At 38.7% G+C, this 8719-nt stretch overlaps 1 pseudogene; it reads right to left on the bottom strand.

The window, feature by feature from the left end:
• Positions 1-1966: 1966 nt before the first annotated feature.
• Positions 1967-8250, bottom strand: LOC110932360 (annotated as a pseudogene).
• Positions 8251-8719: the final 469 nt, after the last annotated feature.

The following is an 8719-nucleotide window of genomic DNA, read 5'->3' as shown; positions in this document are numbered from 1 at the left end:
TTAACCATTTGAGTCCAAATTTTGAACACCATCCACAAAGTCTGTTAACTCCAAGGGCATTTTAGTCATTTACACATAAGATACAACTCTTTAATGCACAAAATACAAAGAACATGTCTTTAATGCTTGGTTTTAATATTATATATAATATAATATAATATAAAATTAAATTATATATAATACAACACCTACAACCTAACCTACACACATACACACACTCTCTCTCTCTTCTCTCTCACTCCTACACCATCCTACCACCATTACCACCACCGCACCATCACCACCCTCCCCACCATCGCACCACCATCATCCCCATCGTTGCAACAAGATCAACCGGAGGTCCACCGCTGCACCACCATCATCCATACCATCATCACCAACCACCACACCACTATAAACCATCACCGCCACACCACTACCACCACCTCACCATCAAATCTGCAGGTCCACAGCCGCGCCACCGAACCTGCAGGTTCACCACCACTATAAGTCCGCCACCATCAATTACACCTACATGATTCTCAATCAAGATTCAAGAGGGGCAAAGTGTCATTCACCTATACTTTCTTCCTTTTGGTCTCTCTTCTTCATCATCCCTGCAATCACAACCAATGCTTCACTATGCAAATTCCAAAATTTCTTGACCCACAATCACCCAATTCAACCATGACCGAATTCTTGGATTTGGAAACACAAGACGTCGTCCGCATGCCATGGAACGCCATCCCGTGAACCAAACAAGAAGCCGCCCAATGCGTCATCCCCATCTCCGCCATCTACACTCGGATCAAACCCTTGTCGGAATCCACCCCTCTCCTCCCATACTCCCCCTTACGTTGTCGCAACTGCCAATCGGTCCTCAACCCTTTCTCCATCGTCGATTTTCAACCAAAATCTGGATCTGCTCCTTCTGCCTCCACTGCAACCACTTCCCCCAACACTACCACTCTATCTCCGACAACAATCTCTCTGCAGAACTCTTCCCACACTATGCAACCATCGAGTACGAGCCAAGAAACGAAATACCCATTTCCTAAATTACCCCCCGGGTGTTTTTCTTTGTGGTGGATCCTTGTATGATTGAGGGTGGTGATGGTGCGGTGGTGGTAATGGTGGGGATAATGGTACGGTGGTGGAGGATAGTCTGATATGATAGAGAGAGAAAGACAAGGAAGAGAAAGAGATATTAGGTAGGGGTAATTTGGTCATTTAACAAATTTTAACAAAATAATTCTAACAGTGTTAGAAAATTGGACTCAAATGGTTAAGAAAAGTGTTTGTATGGACTTAGGGCGTTAAACATTTTGATTTTAAACTCAAGTGGTAAAAACCACTAAAACATGGGTACTTAAAAAGTAATTTACCTTATATTCTTTTAAAAAAGGTATTTAATTGTGTTATAATGTTCAAAAATCCAAATACTACTTGGTGGGTTTAATTGTGGAGGCTCGATTTATTTGGACAGGAGTTAGTTTAGCCCCATTATTATTTCTTGGGGAATAAGCTGGAAATTCTAATACTTTAGTAAATATATATGTGCTTGTACTTGTAATCTATCCTCGTAAGAGCAGAGAGCAATAATATCATATTATGTTTGCAGGCCGTAGACATAGATCACATTAAACCAAACCATGTAAATCATCATGTTTTGTATGATCCTAACATTACTTAGTGAGATTAAAATCAATACGTCCCAAACCACCTCAGAATTCTTTTTTATTATAGTGGGTTGTTCCTTTTGATAAGGATTTCTAGTAAATCTTCACCAATATAAATGACTAATGTGATTCTAAATGGCTAAAAATTTATACAACCTATTCCCATTTGTTTTTTTTTTGGTCATTGCAAACCAATCTCATGGACACATCTCTCAAAACACGGTCATCACCACAATCTTCTAATGATTATTACCACAATCATAAGGATTTCGATATATTCGAACCCTATATCATATCATAAATCAAGTCTTTATATGGAAAAAAAGGAAACTGTAGCAGCACCAAACAAGTTACTAGATTAAGAAGCAGGAGTAATCATGCCATCAGTCAAGTTATTGATAACTGAATGAAGCCTCAGTTGATCTGGAAATATAATGTGAAATCTTTTATTCCTTGTTCCAGCATCTTCATAGTCTAAGGGTGGTCAAAAACTTTATAAAATCATAATATATATCAATTATGTAAGTTAGTAAATTATCCAAAGCTTACGTAGTTATAAGATTACGAGGTCTTATGTTGCGACAAATATTCGTTAACAAGCTGCGCGAACAAGGATGCTGGCTCATTCATCAATGTCACGGGCTTGTCATATTCCATCACCTTTCCTGTAAAGTACAAAGTTTCATCAAACCAGTGATTCATTTGCATTAAATTTGTACAGGTTAATGATTGCGGGCTGGCTTACCATCCTTCATAACAAGCACCGTTGTGCAGTCTACAACAGTTGGTATTCTGTGAGCAACTGTAATTACAGTGCAATCTTTGAATTCTTCGCGAATAGTTTTCTGTATGATGGTGTCTGTTGCATTGTCGATTGACGCTGTGGCTTCATCGAGTACAAGTATCTTTCATCTCTTTAAAAGGGCTCTTCCTAAGCAAAATAGTTGCCTTTGTCCCAGGCTCCATTTTGAGCCATCTTGCACAACTGTGATTATATTGTCATATACCATTTAGTGTAACAGCTTGTACTAGAGCATAGCTTGTCATTTGCAGTTATATTGTTATATTCTGTTATAGACAGTTGATATATTTATGCTATACTATAGATTCTCATGGAAACTTCTAGATTTAGCAAACATGATATATGAACAAACTCATTCGAATCTTTTATTATTTATCAATCAAAGCACACCAATACAATCACCCTAATCATCTATTTATACTAAACTCATTCGAGTCCTAGCCCGACTCATACTTTATTTATATAAATAAATAAACTCCTAGATAAACCATCTTAATTAAAACTAACAATTATCTATAAATTAAATATAAAAGACTCAATAAATAATTCACCAAGAATTATCTCTAACCTGTCTTGATCTATATCTGTTAATTCAAACCATTGGGTGTCAGCCCAGTGGCCACCGACCCCCACCTTAAACCAGCCCGAGGACACTCGAGGTCACGGGTTCGAAACATGTTTCAGCCCCTCGGGTTGGCAGGGGTTTCACCGCCAGGCAGCGTTGTCGGGTCGCTAGCTTGGGAAGGGGGATCCCTTCCGCGGTCGGGGGTACCGTGCATCTACCCTTTTATATCTCTTAATTCAATAATATTATTATCTTATAACAGAAAATAACCATATAACTGCCAACGACAAGCTACACTCTAATAAATTGTAACATCAATCGAAGTTCTTACCCAACGAGTCCAATCCCTCCTTTTTATCTTGAATGGCCTCTCTAAGTTTACATTTTTCAAGAACCTGGTAAACAATGAAAGTTAGCATTCGACATTTGTTTATGGTCTTGGTTAGTCTAACTAGTGGAACTTCACCTTCCATATTTCTTGATCACTATGATCCGATAGGGGATCGAGATTGTATCGAATGGAACCACTGAATAATGTTGGTTCTTGTGGGATGATTCCAAAGCTTGATCTGAGGTCATGAAGTCCAATTGAAGTGATATCTAAATCATCTATAACTATCCTTCCGTCTGTAGGTTCAACTAAGCGAAACAAAGCACTAATCAAAGTCGTTTTCCCACTGCCTGTTCTTCCTACGATTCCAATCTTGTGCCCTCCTTCAAATACACAGCTGATTCCGTGAAGAACGAAAGGGGAATTAGGTTGATATCTGATCTGCAACACACACACACACATAACCAAAAGCTTTATAAATCTAGAACTCTTATCATGCATGGAAATAAAGTTGAAAATCTTACATACTTTCAGGTTTTCAATGAAAACTCTACCAATGCTTGGCCAACTTCTTGACGGTCGGTTGTCTTCTATGATCTTCGGGGCTTCACTATGAATATGCATGTATTGATCCAATCTTTCGACTGAAACTATCAGATTTGATAGCTGACATTGGAATTGAACCGAAAGAACAAGGAAAATGTTCAATGAGAGACCATAGGAAAGAGCCATTCCAATGAATCCTGTCATTACAATACGTGTTGTTAGAAAAATATATATGTTTTCTTGTACTGCTTAAGTGTGTGTGGTTTAATATCACTAACCCGAGGCTGAAGCATCAAAGGGAAGCAAAGTTATGGCTAAGGCAGAGCTAGAAACGACAACCGCACATAGCATTTCTACTCGTTGAATCAACCACTCTTTTGCTGAAAAAGTATAAAAGAATGGACTAGCATTGCCATTGATAAGGTTCATATGCTCTGAAAAGAAACGGTCTTCTTCTCCAAAAGCTCTGATGGTAACAACTCCAGCAATCGACTGTGCTAGATGGCTTGCAACTAACGATTTACTCGTGCCATCTAATCTCATCAACTCCTTTGCAGACGCATAATAGTATTTCTAAGTGAAAAAAAATGATGCGGGGATCACATATTATATTGGGTAACAAATAACACAACTTTCCATAGATATAGCCTGTGGTAACACTACAAAGGTTAAAATAATGGATGAAGTTAATGAGTCGGATAAAAACGGCGATATCCTTTTGGATCCAGATACGAAAAGACAAACCTTTTGACGGAAGTCGCAAAATTGGCCAAACCTCAAGGACGAAAATGGCATTTTACTCTATTTTAAAACATATGTTTTACTTTTGTATGCTTTATTCATGTGTCTATTGATTTGTCAAGTATGAAAACATATGGTTAAAACCTTCCAGGGGTGGGGCAGTGGTAAGTGCGAGATTCCCTTTTAGGAGAAGTCTTAGGTTCGAATCCAACTTCTACTGGTTTCCGTCTTAAAAGGTGAACTTCATGAAGCCCTATGCCCAATATAAGCTACACTTTACCTGGTCCCACTGGTTAGCAAGGTATTGACGGGTCATGTGAGTTTTCCCTTATGGGTTCTCACGATTACCTAAAACAAACACTCATGGTTATAAGGTTTTGAGAATACAATTTCTTACTTGTAGAAGTATCGTCACATAAACCGTCGGAATGATCACAAACAAGATAGTCCAAGTTAGGAACATCAAGATCCCGAAGCTAAAGTATGTGTTCATCGTTGAGCCTACCCCAGCTGTGAACTTCATTGCCAATTCAATGTCTACAACACTCAGATCAGACAAGACCTACAACATTTAAATTCATAAGTTTTGTTGTACTTCATTTGAGCACTACTAGTATATGTAACAAGACTTACCCGACTTATTATTCTTCCCACTGGCGTCGAGTCGTAGAAGGACATTGGCGCTCTGAAAAGCGACATTATTAACTTAGAGAAAACTGCTATAGATGCTTTAGTTCCTAGTTTAACCACAAAATAAGATCTACCAAACAAAAAGAACATCATCACAAAAGCCATGATTATGTATACTAGTAACATGTTTGACTGGTTCGCCATAGAATCCTGCACTTTAGCAGCCAGCCACAGATTTTGCAAGAGCATTCCGATTATGTACGACAAATGTGACAAAACCGACAGAGAGAAGTAGAAGTATCCTTTGTTCTGGCTAAGATACTGTTTGTATGGCTTTAGGCCAGTATCCCCTGCTGCTCGTTCTTCTTGCTTTATGAGTTGTTCTCCTACAATTTGTTCTTTCGCGTAAACATTTTCTATTTCTCGATTTGCGGAGTTAGATAGTTGTTGAGAACTATCAGCCGATAGACTATCTAAACCAGAAGTAGTACTAAGTGCAATAACTAGGCTTTGGAACTCTTTGCATGAATCAAGCAATTGAGCATAGGTTCATGTTTTCACAATCTTTCTGTCTGCCATTAACTGTGAAGATAACAACGAGCATTGATATAAGTATCGTATGGCAAAAATGCAAAATGACTAGTTTCTGTATAGCTCAGTAGCTCACCAAGATGTCATCAAAAGCAGGCAAGAAATCGACTTGGTGAGTTACAAGTAACACCGTCTTGCTTGATAGTGCTTCCATGATGTATTCCTATGCATAAAAAACATGTTAACAGGATATATTATATTACAGAAGAAATCGGTCATGAGAATGATTATTACTTTGAACAAACTGGCTGCAGTATGGGCATCAACGGCACTAAATGGGTCGTCCAAAAGGTATATATCTGCATCTTGATACAACGCGCGTGCAAGCTGAACTCTTTGCTTCCGTCCACCACTCAGATTTACGCCTCTTTCTCCTATAATCGTTTGATCACCAAATAGAAACATCTCAATATCCTTCACGCGTGAGCATTTCTTAACACCTCTTCATACTTTTCATCATCCATTACTGACCCGAACAAAATATTTTCCCGAACAGTCCCTGTTTGGATCCATGCCGTTTGTGAAACATACGCTATCTTTCCATAAACTTCAATTTAAAAACAAAATATAAGATTACAATCGGTAACATGTTCGTTTTCTTAATAGAACTGATCTATAGCAGAGACTTACGGTGCCTTTAATGTTTGGAACCTCTCCGAGAATAGCTGATATAAGAGTCGATTTACCGGACCCAACCTCCCCACATATAGCCACTTTTTCACCAGTTGAAATTTTAAAATTTACACCAGTTAGAGTCAGTTCTGAATCGTCATTGTTCCATGAAATCGCATCAGCGTTGATTATTAGCAATTGGTGTCTGACGTTTACATGCTTCTTTTGTTCTTTTTGCAACTCGGGTGCCTCCAAAAACTTAAGAATACGCGTTAGTGCCACCCTTGCTTCTATAAACACGGCTGCAGTATCAGTAATAAGACGAAGTGGCTCTTGAATGATCCGAATCGTCGCCAGAAACGTGAATACATTGCTGGCATCAAGAGGAATTCCAATGTAATAACATGTATAAAAAGTCACACACGCTACAATCGCAGGAGACGACCAAAACAACATCATGTAGACTCCTCTTTGAGATATAACTGCCGATAACCACCTCATCTCTTCGTTCCTCAACTTTTCAGCTGCCTTCTGGATGTGACTCTCCCAAGCGTACAACTTCAAAATCTTCATGTTTGTGATAGCTTCCGTTATAGCCTTCAACCTTCGGTCTTGCGCAGCCATAAGCTTCGTTAGAATCTTATGTTGCAACTTAGCCAACGGAATATTCCCTAAAACGGTTAAGATTATAACCAACAAAGCCGCAAATGCCATTACTCCAACTGAAAAATAAATTATAAATATCCCAAGACATATTTGCAAACAAATTGCCCAAATCTGGTGAAACCAAAATGGAAACTCCCCAATTCTATTAGCATCAACGGTCGCATAGTTCATGATCTGACCCAGAGAGTAACTCATTCTAGCATCATTCGACAATCGCAGCTTCTTCCGATAAATCGCCGCACATAACATAGATTTCACTTGCACCCCAATCACTCGGTTTCTAAAATTCATCTGTCTCTCCGCAACCGATTCTAAACACTTAGAAAGAAAGAATCCTAAAGTGAGATAATAACCCTCATGCTCAAATGCCTGCTTCCCTTGACAAACCTTTATAAAAGCCCTTAAAATTATCGGCCCCAAAGCCAATGAAAGCACCTTGATCAATGCAAACAACCCCGTGATCACAAGCTGTTTTGACAGCCATACAAACAAAGTGGACAACATAGACGGATCACCTGTCACACTCTCCGCCTTTCGTTTCTCCAATATTTTCATGAACTTTGAATAACACATTTCCGATGTATCCTCGTGTTGCAGCTTCGGGATATCGGTAGCATCAAGAACTTTCTTTTTTTCCTTTTAGCATTAGCGGATTAAGCCACCAGAAGGTGAGCTTACTCAAAGTTCCTGCTCTAGCCTTCGGAGTAACAATATCAGTATCAGTACCTGTATCTGCTTGCAACGGCTCATAAAGCAAACCGTCTGTTGGTTTTCTCTCCATGAACACACAAAGAACAAACAAAACCACACCCGGAAATGTCAACGCATTCAACACACAGGTCAAAGTTGTTTTTCGGTGCACACTACCATCCAAAACATCCGGAAGACATAAAAAAACATAAAACAACAAGATCAGGACCGAACAAACCTTTGGCAAAAGTCGACGACTTACAAGATACAAAGTCAACAACCACACGACACCTTGAAGGACCACAACAACCCAACGGTCCACCAGTAATAAGTTTCCCACAACTGTCCATATCCCAACAGTTGTTGGTTCAGGCCTTTGCAAAACACTGAATACACTCACTGCTGCAACTTTATTATGTTTTCAAGCTCTCAAATATGAAATGAAAACTGTTGTACAAGATGTGTATAAAGAAAAACAAAAGAAAGACTTTTTGCAAAGAGAAAGAGATACTTTATTCAATAATAGGACTGGCTATATATAACCTACATGCCCAACGTACATATGACTTATTCTCAAACTAACCCCACTACCTCCTAATTTGAAGCTACACACCAACTTTCTGCTCCACTGAATTCGGTCAACACCTACCACTTTTCTACCCTTTATTTAATGACTAAACAAATTAAACTACTAAATAATAAAACCAAATAATAATAATTAAATGTCAAAATTAACACTAACAACAGTTATATAAACCAAACCCATAAACCATTGAAAACCTTCGAGAAAACCGACAGCCAGTGTCGGTTGACATTGACTTACGGTTTTCGAACCAATGATAAGTTACATAAAATGATTAACACACACATGAACAACATGAGTGTGT

Source organism: Helianthus annuus, chromosome 3, assembly GCF_002127325.2.
Source record: "Helianthus annuus cultivar XRQ/B chromosome 3, HanXRQr2.0-SUNRISE, whole genome shotgun sequence".
Lineage (NCBI taxonomy): Eukaryota > Viridiplantae > Streptophyta > Magnoliopsida > Asterales > Asteraceae > Helianthus > Helianthus annuus.
Note: the sequence above shows the minus strand (reverse complement) of the source record. Positions and strands in the feature narration are given on the sequence as shown.